This window comes from Chiloscyllium plagiosum, chromosome 3 (assembly GCF_004010195.1).
Source record: "Chiloscyllium plagiosum isolate BGI_BamShark_2017 chromosome 3, ASM401019v2, whole genome shotgun sequence".
Taxonomy (NCBI): Eukaryota; Metazoa; Chordata; class Chondrichthyes; order Orectolobiformes; family Hemiscylliidae; genus Chiloscyllium; species Chiloscyllium plagiosum.
The window spans coordinates 73780941-73796992 of NC_057712.1; the positions used below are offsets into that span (position 1 = coordinate 73780941).

The 16052-nt window shown below is 41.0% G+C and overlaps 1 protein-coding gene across 1 annotated transcript in view; it reads right to left on the bottom strand.

The window, feature by feature from the left end:
* slc35f1 (solute carrier family 35 member F1) overlaps positions 1 to 16052 on the bottom strand; it is a 295120-nt gene that overhangs the window by 65088 nt on the left and 213980 nt on the right. The gene's annotated exons all lie outside the window — the stretch shown is intronic.

A 16052-nucleotide genomic window follows, 5' to 3' on the forward strand; every position in this document is an offset into this window, starting at 1 on the left:
CAATATACACAACATGTTCTGAATTGAGTTCAAGATTTACTCTCTGTATTCGTGGCAGGAAAATTTAATTTTACAACCACGCGACAGTATCCAACATTAGATGTGATTCTGTGATTGGACAATATCTGTTAAATAACCCTGAGTAGGCGATCGCTTATGCTCATGACAAATTTTGGATTGTCGATCAGGCTCACACTGTGCTGCAGTTAGTTGCATGTGCGGGAATTAACATTCACTAATAAACAGGGTCCGTTCTTTTGCAGACAAAAGCATTTGTACACACACTTTGTCTAGTTCAACGTAATAAAAATTGTGACAGCCATTCTCTGTGAGATCATTTTTCAGGGCAATGCCTTGATAAAATAGAGTCACCCTATTTGGTTAAAATTTAAACAAAGCAACATCTTGATCAATCAGTGACCATTTGCCAAGCAAATAGCACTCCTCTCATAAGATATAAATGTTGTTTTCACTTTATATTGTTATTTCCTACAAATTGTCCTGAACTTGTGCAAAAACTTCAATAAATGTTTTATTTTTCAGCAATATGAAGTATTTTCTTAATTTGGTGTGACTACAGAATTGTAACCAATGTTTGCTGTTATTGTCCTAAATAATCTTTCTCTCTAAACACCACAGAATATACAGAAGAGGCCTTTCGGTCCATGGAATGTGCATTGATGGAAAATTGACTCTATACTAGTCCCACTTTCTAGCACTCGGTCCATAGCCTTGAACATTACGACATTTCAAGTGTTCATTCAAGTATTTTTTAAAGGTTGTGAGGTTTCTCACCCCAATTACCCTCCCAGGCAGTGCATTCCAGATTCCCACCACCATCTGTTTTTTTGAAGAAGTGACAAAGAAGATTGATGAAGGCAGAGCAATAGATGTTGTCCATATGGACCTCAGGAAGGCATTCGACAAAGTTTCACATGGTAGACTGGTTAGTAAGGTTAGATCACATGGAACCCGAGTAAGCAAGCCAATTGGATTCAAAATTCGGTAGAAGACAGGGGGTGGTGGTGGAGGGTTGCTTTTCGGACTGGAAGCCTGAGACCAGTGGCATACCACAAGGATCGCTGCTGGATCTATTGCTTTTTGTCATTTCTGTAAATGATTTGGATGTGAACGTAGCAGGCACAACTAGTAAGTTTGCAGATGGACGGTGAAGAAGGTTAGCTCAGAGTACAATGGAATGTTGATCAGATGGGCCAATGGGCTGAGGAGTGGCAGATGGAGTTTATTTTAGATAAAGGCTGCTTCTATTGTCGCACCTTTAAACCGCGCCCCCCCCCCCCCCCCCCCCGAGGTTGCGCAAGTTGTTTATCTTCACATAGATTGCTGAGCACCTGTGTCCCAATCTCTGTCTAGAAATAAAGACAAAAGACACCTATTAAAGCTACTGTATCATCGCAAAAGTTGCCAATAAATATGCTTTGATCACTTTCCAGCAAGGGGATGACAAAAGATCATGCAAACGTAAAATATCTGCATCTTCCCAAGACAACATCTGAACCAGAGTGGATCCTTGAGCACTTATAGCAGTAGTCCCTTTTCAAATGCTTTTCACAACATTGTCACTGGTTATGGGCTGGGAAGATTATCAACCATATTTCAAAGTCATTATCATCCCATCAACACAAGAGTAACAAATCAAATCAGCTCCAAACACCACAATTGACTTTCTGAAATAACTGAATCACACTAGACTTACAAAAATAACTACATTTGGGATTTGTATGGATTGAATGACAGTTGAGATCATTGATTTTTACAATAACTTTCCTGCAAAACTTCTCGCGATTTAAAATAATTCCTGACCTTTCATGTAAAGATGTTGAAAGCTTTGAATGATCTTTAAGTAAATAAAATTTATATATACTGAATTCGGTAGCATTGATTTTGTACAGGAGTCAAACTAGAACACCAGTCAAATTGAGAAGATCAAATAATGCACTGCTTGAAAACTATCAAGGACTTTCCTTGGATTAAAGGCCAAGAATATATAAATAACTCATCCCAACAGGACTTGAGACAGACGCCTCATGAACTGGAAATTCACTGATGAACCAAATATCTGTTTAATAACATACCTAGAATTTAGGTTTAGTTTTAGATAAAGACGATATATTATGGTCTAATCTTGACTTCAAATGACACATTAAAATGTGGCATCAGCGTAGCCACCTTTCCCAGTTTTCATTTCCATGGAAGTCAAAACTATTCCCCCAACTTGTTCCAGTTTTGTTTAAAGGCAAAGCTAAGAATTCATTCAGGGTTGGTTCAGTATATGTCATGATACAAAACTTTAAATTTAATAGGTCAATGAATTTCAAACAAATTACCACTTTAATGCTTTTATTACTAATATTGCATTGTACAATTTCCCACCAATTAGAAAAATTGGAAGACTTGAATTCATACTAAATTATACCGCTATATCCTAAATGTGAAACCAAGGTTTTATCTGATTAATTTGAGGTAAATTGCAGAAAGTTCATGCCTAATTAGTTCTTATTAAATATGTTTCTGAGATTTTTAAAGATGAACAGCAGTATTTAATCCAAAGAGACCCTGAGGTGAACTTCTGAATACATATAAGGAGCAAATGCTTCAGGCAGTTTCAACAGGACTATCAAAACTGGATTGCATGTCAGAGTCTGAAGACGCCAGAATTAGAAAAGCATAGATATCGGAATGGCCTGTAAGTCTGGTGGAGATTATAGAGAAAGAGAGGGATGAGACCCTGGCGGGATTTAAAAGCAAAGACGAGAAATATAAAATGAAGGAACTGTTTAAGGAGCCAATGTTGGGCAATGACCATAGAAATGATGGAAGTTACAGAGAGCAGAATAGGGAAGGCTAGTTGCGAGTGTGGTAGAATAATCAAGTGTAGAAGTAGAGAGGCAGTAAGGATTCTCCAAAACTGCCTCGTTTAGGAGATAACTGCTTTTGCCTTATTCACACAGGCACCAGCCCCCTGTGGAGGACGTTGCACTATTAGGCTTTTCAATCTCTAGTGCCAAACATCACAGAAGGTTTGTGGTAAGTCTGAGTGTAATAAACCTCTAGCAGTGTTAATTGCTTACAACATTTAGCCCAAAATAGTGCCCATTGGTGGTATTTCTGAATCACCTTTTAATTGTTAAACTCCTCCAGTCAACAACAACATCCTGGGGGTGATGCCCTCAGTCGAGGAGAATTTGGAGGCATGGAGGATAGATATTGGGTACAGGGTGCCATGCTGACACTGCAACATTTCCCACCTCTGCTCTGACTCAGCTCCTGTCAGGAAGACTTGTGCATGGCCCACCTTTTCCAACAGCGATTGGGGTCCTTAAAATCTGAGGACCACTTTCTGGCACTGCTGACAGTGACCCCCAAGCTTTCTTGCAATCCCGCTCCTGTCTGCAACCCCATCCCCATCTCATGCTTGGAGTTCTTCCCTGATCTCTGCCCTGGTGGGTGCATTGCTGACCACTGCCACTGCTACCTCTGTTTGGCTGGTAGCTTTCACAATGCAGGATCTTTGACCCTAGGGTCTTTGACCCAAAGAAGGCTCACTGCTGACTATTTAACCGCCTGGGTTGCACATATTTTATCGGGTCCTCCCCAAAGGCAGAGACACTCTTGTTGGCCTTTTCGTGGGCAAGTGAAACCCGTATCACTTGGAGTAAATCCTGCCTCAGGGTGCCCATTCTGACTAGAATAGCTGACTAGCAGAAAAAGGGAAGGAATAACTTGGTACAACTGGGAAGTAACTGGAAATGTGCCCAATTATCCCAAAAGTACTTCATATACATCAGCAGAGAAATAGAATTCCAGAACCAGGGTATTTATCTTTTATGTCAAACAAGTCTAGGGAAATAAAAATATACCTCATCATTTGTGACTATTTCTAACCTGATGAGAATGGATTTGGTGCTGACTCAGTTTGGAATGCTGATTCTTTTCTCTTCCTTTCCAGTTCTGTTGTATATTTAGTGGGTTGATGGCAAGCCCCTCACACTTGGATCAATTCATAACTTTCCTAAGATATCTATTTCATTGTCTACATTTAGGTGCTGACTTTGACTTTTTTTTTGGCTGGCCAGCCCACAAAGTTGAACATTTACATCTAGTTTCAGCATTTTCTGTTTGATTTGGGTCTTTGACTGGGAATTTTCTTGGAATTGTTCTGCCTCTGATGTTGTACTTTCACATTGGAAGTACAGCATTACCCCAGTGAGTAAATGGAGCTCGAGTACAGACCAAGCATGACCAGTTGAGTGGCAGAATAATCTTGAGGGACTGAATAGCCTTCCCATTCCATTTCCATTTATGTATAATTGGAATTGTCACTGCGATTCCAATGGTGGAGCATGAGCAGCTTTGAGGGAAGTTCTAGCTTTTTTTCTATCTTCCCAAAGAAAATTAGTTAGAAAGGTATGTAGGATTTAGGAACAGGAGCATGCTATTCGACCTCTTGAGCCTGCTCCATCATTTATTAAGATCAAAGCTAATTTGGTTGTGGTCTCAATTTGGCCCTCCTGTATGCCAGCCTGTTCTTCTCCCTGCTCCACCTCAATAAAACCTCCATAACATGTGATTTCCTCATCTGTCATCAAGCAGTGTGGCAAGTTTGGCCTTGCCAGTGCTGTTTATATCCTGTGAGTAAAAATAAAGAGGTTAGTTAAGCCTTGCATAATCAGAATAACTAAATTGTTTCCAGTTAACATCTGAACTGATGGCACTAAATCCCTTCTAAATTTGATCCTCTTTTGATAGTGACTATTAAGCGAGATAAAAGGTTTACAGCATTTGCCCAATTTCGATGTCACATCCCTGATATCATAACATGCAGAGATTTTGTAATGGAGATGCTGCTTGCAAAGCAGTATACTTCAGATTAAAACCAATCACATTTTGCTTGGAAAAGTACCATTGTTTCGGACCCTGCTTGCAAGTCAATTACCTTTAAATCATTCTAATTCTTTTTTCTCTGCATTGGTTTACTGGGATTTGGTGGAACTCACAAAGAAATTGTCTCACGTAACCTAACAAAATCAATATATTATTCTTGAACTAAGGAACAAGTGAGGAAAGTACATTTAAAAAAAGCCAAGAACGTTGATTTGCTAAGAATTAGAAAAATGAAATAGAAGAAAAATTACAGTAAATCATCTATGTGCTCTGAGCTACTTATGGAAGGGTTTCCCTTTGATGGGTTAAAAATATAATTGCCTCTAATGATTATTAATTCCTTAGCAATACTGGTCGAAGAAATGTCTGTGGAGAACAAGTGCTCTGTGTGGCATGGTCCAGTGGAGGCCTTTTACAATTAAGAGCCTCACGACAGGGAGTTTATTGATGAAAAGGTGATTAAATTTGCAATCCTGTCCAAATACTTCACACAGAGTCTGCTGAAAGCCAGTCTCTCAGCGTGGTGAAGGGCAGTGCCTTCAATCTGCTGTCGGAGAGCAGCAGGAATTTCCCAATCTCCCAAATCCCCTTTCTCGACTTACTGCCAAATAAAGGTTAAATTTTGAAGAAGCCAGTTTTCTGGCATATTTATAATATTTCATTTGTGACTTTTTTTAATTTCAAAAATATATTTGATTCATAAGAATGTACATATTTACACAATTACATATGTACATAGTCACTAAAGCAGTTCAGTTCTATACAGTCTTTGCATATGGAGAAACAAACAAACATAGGAGTTTGACTTTACTGACAGTTCCAACAAACAAACCCAACTTATGCAAGATACTTTTTACCCATAGATTTGAGGCACTGGGAGAGGCTGATAACTGAACGGACCCCCACTGTACTTTGGCAGAAAGACCTTAGACAGTGGCCTTTCCCCACTGCGTCTTGACAGCAGTTGCCCAGAGCTTGAATGTACAATGATCTCATTTGTGATGTGACAGCCTGGCCCCCTGATATTGACCTGTTTCTTCAACAAGTGTGAAAAACACCCACCGGAAGGTAGGTGCACAGTAGGGCAGAAGAGACCTCGCAAGAAAGATTTTAAAACATTTTAGATTGTTTTTCTTGTGAAGCAGGATGATCGGAAGTGCCCCACAGGCCCCAGATAGAAAGACGGGTCCAATCTTGCATCCCTTTCCTCCCAAAACCATCATTGCCACTTTACGGCTCAGTGAACCACCAGGAACAGTTCTATTGGCTGTTTTTATCCTTCGGAGTCTACTGCTGTACTTTACCAAAAAGATGGCTGAGCATCAATTTTAGAGAATTTCTATCCTTGAGCTCGCGCTCACCAGCAGCATCAGAAATGAAGTGGAGCAAGACCACCATTAAAAGTCTTTCAGCCTTTGGGGCAACACAAATTTGCAATCAATGAATGATCGCTGCACCCAACTCACATCAATTGGGAGCTGGTGTCAGTAGTGTCTAGTATGGCTTGTTGTGCCCAGTGCTGCTCTGCTCTATGATGCTGAAGGAGAGGCTCATTCTGCTCGATATCCTTATCTGCTGCTGCTCTTCCAGATCTCTAGCATCCATCTCTTGCCCTGTTTGCCTGCTACAGTTATACAGAGCACAGCACTTTAAGATTATTTGACACACTATGCCATGAATGTACTGTAACCCCTCATTAAGACCAATCCTAGCATAGAACTGCATCTTCAGGAGACCCACCTCCTGCTCCATGGCGGCCCTGATGGAAGAATTGTACCAACATACAGCCTCACTCAAGGGTTATATCATTGAGTCTTCAGCTATGGCTGGAGAGGGTACCTCTCCTCTCCTAACAAGCATCTTTCTAAGATATCAGGCCCTTGAAATGAACATGTTAGTTCTCAAGGACATAGACATCATGGCAGCTCCCATGGTACCAGGCGCTGATTTTTAAATGTGGTACCTGTGATCACAGGTCAATTGCACATTGATAGAATGGAACCCTTTTCAGTCGATGATGTCAGCTGTAATCTGATACAGTGCTCCGAAAGAAATGTGTGTCCTGTCAATTGCACTCTGCTCCTTAGAGAAGACCGCTGTTATAGGTGAAGCTCACTGCCTGGGCTACAACATTGACTGCACCATGGATTAGTGAGATGAAATGGTGTCATCTGTCACAAATTACATCAGTGACAGGCTTGATACATATGTGGATGATGATTGAGATCCCACAGTGATCCCTAGTGGATCTGTGAAAGCAGCTAGTTGCATAAAGTTAGGAGCCGCTGTCACCTTGACAGGCCCTGGCATTGCATCATCACTCACCCCTACAGTTCACAAATCACAGAATCCCTACATTGTCGAAAAAGGCCATTTGGCCCATAGAGTCACATCAACCCTCCAAAGACCACCCTACACAGGCCCAGCCCTCCCACGCTATCCCTGTAACCTTGCACTTAACATGAATAATCCATCTAGCCTGCACCTCATTAGACATCACTGGGCAATTTAGCATGGCCAATTCATCCAACGTGCACATCCTTGCACTGTGGGAGGATACCGGAGCATCCAGCGGATGACAGTGTTTTTGTGACAGTGGTCTGGAACATCCTCAGCCTACGGCAGCAAAGGACTTTGCTCATCTGGAGAAAATGGCACAGAGACTCTGGGCCTTCTGTACCTCTGCTGCACCCTGTGGGTACCTTTAGCTGTGACTTCGTCATGTGCAGGCTGTTTGAAATCTGCTGCAGGTTGCTGTTGGCCTTGGGCTTGCCGGCACATTGTTCATCCTCAATTACTCTGCGCTTTCATTGCATCATGGCCACAGTGAAACAGAATAGTTCCTTAGTAATCTGAGTCATCAGCATTTCAATCATATACAAATGGCAAGTTCCTAGGCCTCTATATGGTGACCCATGAAGAACTCCAACATGAGGTCTATGGAATCCCTGTATTTGGAACCTTTGACATTGTGGACAATATTCTGATGTATGCAGCACAAGCCATGCTGTGCCTTATATAGTAGGAGATTGTAAATGCAGAGGCATCACAAAGGCAACATTGCATAACGGCAAATACTGACAGTTCAAAGAGTGAAGAAATCATCTCCATGCCCTTGTTGCAGCTTCTGAGACCTCGGACTGTCTTTGTGAATTGTGGCCTGCACTTTTAAGGACACCTGCGATTACTGTGCTTCATAGAGATGACTGGGATCAATTTGTAACAACTAATGAAATGGTCAAAATTGCTTGTGGCCAGGAATTGTCTTCAACACATTTGGTCACTGAATGCATTTCATGTGCAAGACTCTACCAATACAGATGTCTTTAACCTGTACTGTATAGGAACCCATTTAATGCAATATTTTTTACTCATTCATGGGACGAGGTCATTGCAGGATAGGCAGCATTTATTGCCCATCCCTAATTACCCAGAGGGCAGTTAAGAGTAAACCACATAGTGGTAGGTCTGCAGTCACAGATATACCAAACCAGGTAAAGAAGGCAGTTTCCTTCCCTAAAGGCCATTAGTGAACCAGATGGGTGTTTTTAACAATTGACAATGTTTTCATAGTCATGAGTCTCTCAATTCCAGATATTATTGAGTTCAAATTCTACCATCTGCCACAGCAGGATTTGAACCTGGGTCCTCAGAACACTACCTGATTCTCTGGATCAACAGTCCAGCGATAATATCACTTGGCCATTGTCCCCCCACCTGCCCATTCCCTCCCACGAATATGCAGGCATGTTTTTAATTGACAGGAGATTTAAAAACATACAGATATAAATTAACACAGTTATCTGTTTATATTGGATTTAAATAATTAAGATAATCAGCTGATACAATGGCTTATTTACTCTTGATACATACATACATATGGACTGATTAAACATGGATATGTTCAAGGTTTGCACCTTTTTTAAATTACCACAGGCATTTTATATTCCCTCATTGCTCTCTGTGTGGCAATGGCTCTCCCAAGCAGAGTCAGCATGACAATTGATCAGCATCTTTTTCTCATGTGCATAATTATGCTTGTTTAAAGTTCAGTGTTCTTCACTTTGTTCGGATAAGTATGAAACGAAGAGCTTCAAGAACAACCCTGTCTTTCCAATAATATTTTTAAAAGGTGTAGAACTTGAAAATGTTGACATTCCAAGAGACTCTGCATGCACAAGGAATTCAGAATCTTAGCAAGGAAGTGCAGCAAGCAAGTGCAGGAAGATACATGGCATATTAGCCTTTATTGTAAAGAGATTGGAGTACAAGGGTAAGGAGCACTTGTTCCAGTTGTACCAGGCATTGTTGAGAGCACAATTGGAATACTGTGTCCAGTTTTGATCTCCATATTTCAGAACTTGCATTGGAGCCTGTACAGCAAATGTTCACTAGAATGGTCCCTGAGATGACTTTTTGTGTATCAAAAGGCTGAGTAAATGCAGTCTATATTTTCTAATGTTTAGGGGAATGAGGGGCCATCTCATTGAAATGTGTAAGATACTGTAAGGCTGCACAGAGATAGTTCCTCTGGTTAGAAAACTCAAATATAGTGTAGGATAAGAGGCAGATCAATTAATAGTAAGATGAGGAGATATCTTTTCACTCAAAAGGCTGAGAACCTTTGAGATTGATCATTAAAATGCCAGTAATTCTGAGAGTCATAGAGTCATACAGCATGGAAACAGATCCTTTGATCCAACTCATCCACGCTGACCAGACATTCCAATCTGACCTAGTTTCATTTGCGCGCATTTGGCCCATATCCCTCTAAACACTTCCTATTCATGTATGTATCCAGAAGCCTTTTAAATGTTGTAGTTCTACTCACCTCCATCATTTCCGCTGGCAGCTCATTCCACCCTCTGCATAAAAAAAGTTTAACCTTGCCTCTCATGTTAAATCTATGTTGTCTAGTTTTGGACTCTCTCAGTCTAAGAAAAAAACCTTAACTGTTCACCCAATCCATGGCCATAATTTGAAAAACCTCTATAAGGTCACCTCTTAGTCTTCAAAGACCTAGGAGAAAAGCCCCAACCTATTCAGCCTCTCCTTATAACTTAAACCTTCCAGCCCAGCAACATCCTTGTGTACATTTTCTGCACCTTCTCAAGTTTAACAATATCCTTTATATAGAAGGGCAACCAGAATTGTAAGAGTGGCCTCATCAATGTCTTGTACAGCTGAAACATGACATCCCAACTCCTTTACTCAATGTCCTGACCGCTGAAGGCAAGCGTGCGAAATGCCTTCTTTACCACCCTGTCTACTTGCAACTGTGCTTTCATGGAACTACGTACCCTAGGTCTCTTTGATCGGCAACACTTCCCCAGGGCCTACTATTAATTGTATATGTTCTGCCTTGGTTTGCCTTACACAATGCAAAACCTTACATTCATCTAAATTAAACTCCATCTGCTACTCCTCAGTCCATTGGCCCATCTGATCAAGGTTTCGTTGTACTCTGAAATAACCTTCTTCACTGTCCCACTACACCACCCACTTTGATGTCACCTACAAACTTACTAACCATGCTTCCTATATTGACATCTAATCCATTTACATAAATGATGAACAGCAGCAGACCCAGCACTGATTCTTGTGGCACACTGCTGGTCACAGGCTTCCCGTCTGATAAGCAACCCTCTACCGCCACCCGCTATCTTCCACTTTCCAGCCAATTTTGTATCCAATTGGTTAGCTTCCCCAGATCCCATGTGATCTAACTTTTCTAACAAGTCTACCGAGTGGAACCTTGTCAAAAACTTTGCTGAAGTCCATACAGACGTCTACCACTTTACCTTCATCAATTTTCTTTGTCACCTCTTCAAAAAACTCAGTCAAGTTAGTGAGACACAATTTCCCATGCACAAAACCAGGTTGACTATCCTGAATCAGTCCTTGCTTTTCCAAATATAAATCCTGTCCCTCAAAGTCCCCTCCAACAACTTCTCTACCACTGACATAAGGCTCAACGGTCTATAGTTCCCTGGCTTTTCCTTACACCCTTTCTTAAATAATAGCACCAAACTAGCCAACTTCCAGTCTTCCAGCACCTGCCTGTGGCTGTCGAAGATACAAATATCTTTGCAAGGGATCCAGCAATCCCACAGAACTTTGGGATATACCTGATCAGGTCCCAGGATGTGTTTTAAGAACTCCAGCACCTCTTCTTCTGTAATATGAACTCTTTCAAGTCTTCCCTATTTATTTCCCCAAGTTCCCTAGCTTCCATGTCCTTCTTCCCCACAGTAAATACTGATATAAAATGTTTATTTAGTATCTCACCATCTCTTGTGTTTCCACACATTGATGGCCACTGATCTTTAAGATGCCCCATTCTCTCCCTAGTTAGCCCTCAATGTATTCATAGAACTTCTTTGGATTCGCCTTAACTCTATTTGCTGAAGCTACCTCAAGTCCCCTTTTTGCCCTCCTGATTTCCCTCTTAAGAATACTTCTACTGCCTTTACACTCCTCTAGGGATTCACTCAATCCCAGCTGGCTACAACTGATATATGCCTCCTTTTTTTTTCTTGACCAAAGCCTCAACTTCTCTAGTCATCCAGCATTCCCTGTACCTACCAGCCTTGACCTTCACACTAACAGGAACTTACTGCCTTTGGACTCTTGTTATTTCATTTTTGAAGGCCTCCCACTTTCCAAACATGTTAGTTGCCACTTCCAATCAAGTTTTGAAGTACCTGTCTGATACTTTCTAAATTAGAGTAAGGCCAATTTTGACCTTTAACTTTTAGATCAGGTCAATCCTTTTCCATCACTATTTTAAAACCAATAGAATTATGATCATTTGTCCCAAAGCGCTCTCCACTGACACCTCAGTTACTTGCCTTACGTTATTTCTCAAATGAAGATCAAGTGTTGCTCTTTCTCTAGAAGGTACTTCCACATCTTAAATAAGAAAGTTTTCTTGTATACACTTAACACTTCCTCCCCAGCCAAGTCCTTACCGCCATGATAGTGCCAGTCTATGTTTGGAAAGTTAAAATCCCCGATGATCACAAACAAAAACAGAAGTTGCTGGAAAAGCTCAGCAGGTCTGGCAGCATCTGTGAAGAGAAATCAGAGTTAATGTTTCAGGTCTGGTGACCTTTCCTTATAACCATTACAAACCTACTGTTATTGCAGATATCTGAGATCTCCTTAAATATTTGCTTCTCAATTTCCTGCTGACAATTGGGGGAAGGTTGCTATAATATAATCCCAGCAATGTGATCGTTCTTTCTTATTTCTTAGTTCCACCCACATATCTTCACTGAATTATGTCCCAGAAATATCCTCCCTAAGTGCTGCTGTAATGTTATCCCTCACCTAAAATGCTAATCCTCTTCCTCTCTTGCCACCCTTTCTATTCTTCCTATAGAATCTGTACCCTGGAACATTAAGCTGCCAGTCCTGTTCATCCCTAAGCTACGTTTCTGTAATAGCTATGATATCCCAGTCCCATATTCTCAACCATGCCCTAAGCTCATCTGCCTTACCCGTTAGGCCTTTTGCATTGAAGTAAATGCAGTTTAATTTATCAGTCTTACCTCATTCTCTGGAAAGTTCCTGTCTGCCTTGACTATTTGATTTGCTTCCCTTATCTATTGTACCAGCCTCAGACATTTCTCTTTTCGCACTATCGCTTTGGTTCCCATCAGCTTCCTCGTCATGTTTAGAAAATTTAAATTACTGTATCTTATGATATGTTATGGTGTGTAAGAAGAGAAGGGGTAAAATTGATATTCTAGTTCCACACCAACATTGTGAGAATAGGCCAGTTTGACATGCTTAAATCAACTGTTAAAGACCACTTATTTGCCTTTCAGTCTGCCTCCCATTCTAATTAAACAACTGGTAAATCCATTTCAAGAGGTTCGTAATCCTCATTGTGAGAGGATTGCAGATATGACAAGGGACATTTTCCTAATGAGAAAGATAACAGAGCTGCTGACTAATTGCTGTAATTAGAGCATAATTTGCACATAAGGGTAATTTTACAGACTTTAATGGACAGAAAATCCTAAGAGGTCTCTCTCCAAATTCTCACCAAGATTTCAAATTTGTACAATATATTTCCTAAAATAGATCCAATTAACTGTACCACTCATTTTGGGACTGTAAATGCTGAATAACCAGTTTGATCAGCATTAGATAGTCAAATTGATCTTAGGCTAGGAAATTGTCAGAAGTGGTTATTTACCTGGTTGATTGCATTCACAAAACTGACTTTATTCCCTGGCGTTGCAATTTATTCCTAGCTCGACAAACAACAGTAGTGCTGACATCAACAACATTATAAGGAAGATGAGGTAACACTGCTGCCTTCTGACCCACATAGATTGACCCGAAATGGAAGTTGATATTTTAACCACCAGCTCAGGTAGCAGCAGTACTGTGGTAATGATATGAATATTATAAATGCTGCTTCCAGTGATGCAAGATGCCAGGTTTTGTCCCTATACAAATGGCAAGCTGAGCCAGTGATTACCTGACTGAAGCAACAATGTTAATTTCCTGCTTGCTTCCCTGCATGAGTCTTCCTCAGCCACTGGGGAAGATACAAGAAGTTAAAGGTAAAACTGAAAACCATATGTACGTAACAAGATGTTTTCCTAATTCTGTGCAAGATTGGATTGTATTGGGAATCTGTGGTTTACTGAAATACGAGCTTAAACATATGACATGCCAAACACAACCACAAAACACTGAATTTCAATCAAACACAAGGAGAACAAACTTTCACCTGTCAAAGGCCAATGCTAATTGTGAGTGCAGCCTTCGAATTGTGAACTACCAAGATCTCAGGGCCCATGCTGAATGGGAAAATAATGTGAAAATGTGCCACCTCACCTCATCAACATAACCCCAGTGACACATTATATCCCCTTGGAAACAACCCTGAAAGTCAAAGGTAATGCAGTGATGCAAAAATTTAAATTAAATCCAAAAAGTTGAACATTTAATACTGGTTAGTGGTTAGTAAAAGTAATATATGTTTTGTGATGTTCTGAAAATTACTGTAAATTATTTTTCAAGTCCAGGTGTGTTAATCCTTGTACTTTCTTCTTTACTCATGTCGCTCTTACTGCTCCAAGCCACCACTACTGGGTGCTCTCTCTATGCTTGTTCAACAGTTTTCATTTTCCTCCTTGTTTATAGCACTCAGAGCTCACAATAGCTTTGCTTCAGCAAAAACAAGTATTTGTATAAACACGTTCAGTGCAGATTAAAGAGGATCTTAAAGGAAGAAATGGAGGTGAGAGGCTGTAAAGGTCAGGTTTAGGAATATTGGGTCATACATTGTATTTGAAAGTCCAGCTACGAATGGTAGACCAAGGAGGGCAGATGCAATAAAGGGCAGGATCATTGAAATAAATTAATGGTGGGGGACAGGCTGGAGTTGTGGGGGGGGGGGGGGGGGGGAGGTGAGAATGTAGGGTGGAAAGCGAATCATACATGAGGATAAGAATTTAAAACATACAGTAATCTCTCCAGTATTTGGCATGCATGGGGAGTATGAGGTTACCTGAATCTGCCACGTGCATGAAAAATCCTAGTGTTAGCTGGGAGAACTCGACTCATTGCTGCCGCAAGATGAGTGCATGTTCAGAAGCGAGCAATGCAAACCAACAGTTCTGATTGGAAGCTGGGATTTCGCTCAGTGAGTATGCAGGGGAAGTTCAAGGTCAGTCTTGAACTAAAGCAATAAAGGAGCTGATCCACTATTCCCTTCCAATTACTAACACAGTAAAGTCCCCATTATCCAGATCTCATGCAGCCAGAATTCATCTTTTGATTCTCAGACAGCAACTGCATGAGAACTCCGGATGCTTAGTCCAGACGACTGGAACTTTAATGTATAATGGAGTCTATTAGCCAAATAGACCAAGAAGGGTCATACTTGAGCAGAGTTTAGTGCACAGTTAGAATAGTTTTGGATAAGAAGAAGATTATGGAGGATGAAGGATTTCAGAAATCAATTTTGAAAGAGGTGGGCCTGAAAATGGTTTAGGTTTCAACAAGAGATAAGCTGAGCAAGGAACAAAAGTAACAATAAAGGGATGTAACAGAGGTAAAGAGTTATGGCATCCAAAATGCTATTTCAAAGTTTAATAGAATGTCACTTTTGCAACTGGTTTCATTTTTACCTGGCGGAAATGCCATAACATGCAAGTTTACTGCCCAAGTGCAGAACACCAGGATTAAAATAGATGGATGTTTGATGAATTGCGCAACCACAAGGGGCTAAAGGGCATCTTTCTGTGCTGTAAAACTCTATGATTCTATCGAATCTTACTTTGTTCAGTGCAGCGTCTCATGTCAGATTCAGTGGCAACAAGCAGAATCAATAAAGTGACACTTTGGAAGTGTCACAGAGATAAAGGAAGACCTGCAGTCTCAGCCAGGAAGAAAAGCAGGAAATGAGCATGAATAACAGAGCTGATGTATGATTTGAGCAGGTGACAAAAGACAGCCAACATGTTTTAATGATGCCATCTGCAGATTCTCTGCAAGCAGCTTGTGAAAGGCATGAGTCTTGTTTCTATTAGGTGGTGAAAGGCATTCTCTGGACTAAGAAAGGAGATTGCTGTACAGGTCAGAGGCTGAGGGGTTCAGAAACGAGGCTGGATGCAATGCAAAGTGGCCTTCTGTGTGTCACCAGCCTACATGCATGATTTGATGATAAGGAATGACAAGTGGGAGAGACAGAAAGGATATCACTGACGGGATGGATCAAATGGAAGGTTGAGAACAGGGCAAAAACATTGCAGTGGTCGAGATTGAGAACAGGGCAAAAACATTGCAGTGGTCGAGACTGAAGGAACAGCTGCATGTTGGTCATAGAGTCATAGAGATGTACAGCATGGAAACAGACCCTTTGGTCCAACCCGTCCACACTGACCAGATATCCCAACCCAATTTAGTCCCACCTGCCAGCGCCCGGCCCATATCCCTCCAAACCCTTCCTATTCATACACCCATCCAAATGCCACTTAAATGTTGCAATTGTACCAGCCTCCACCACATCCTCTGGCAGCTCATTCCATACACGTACTACCTTCTGCGTGGAAAAGTTGCCCCTTAGGTCTCTTTTATATCTTTCCCCTCTCACCCTAAACCTATGCCCTCTAGTTCTGGAC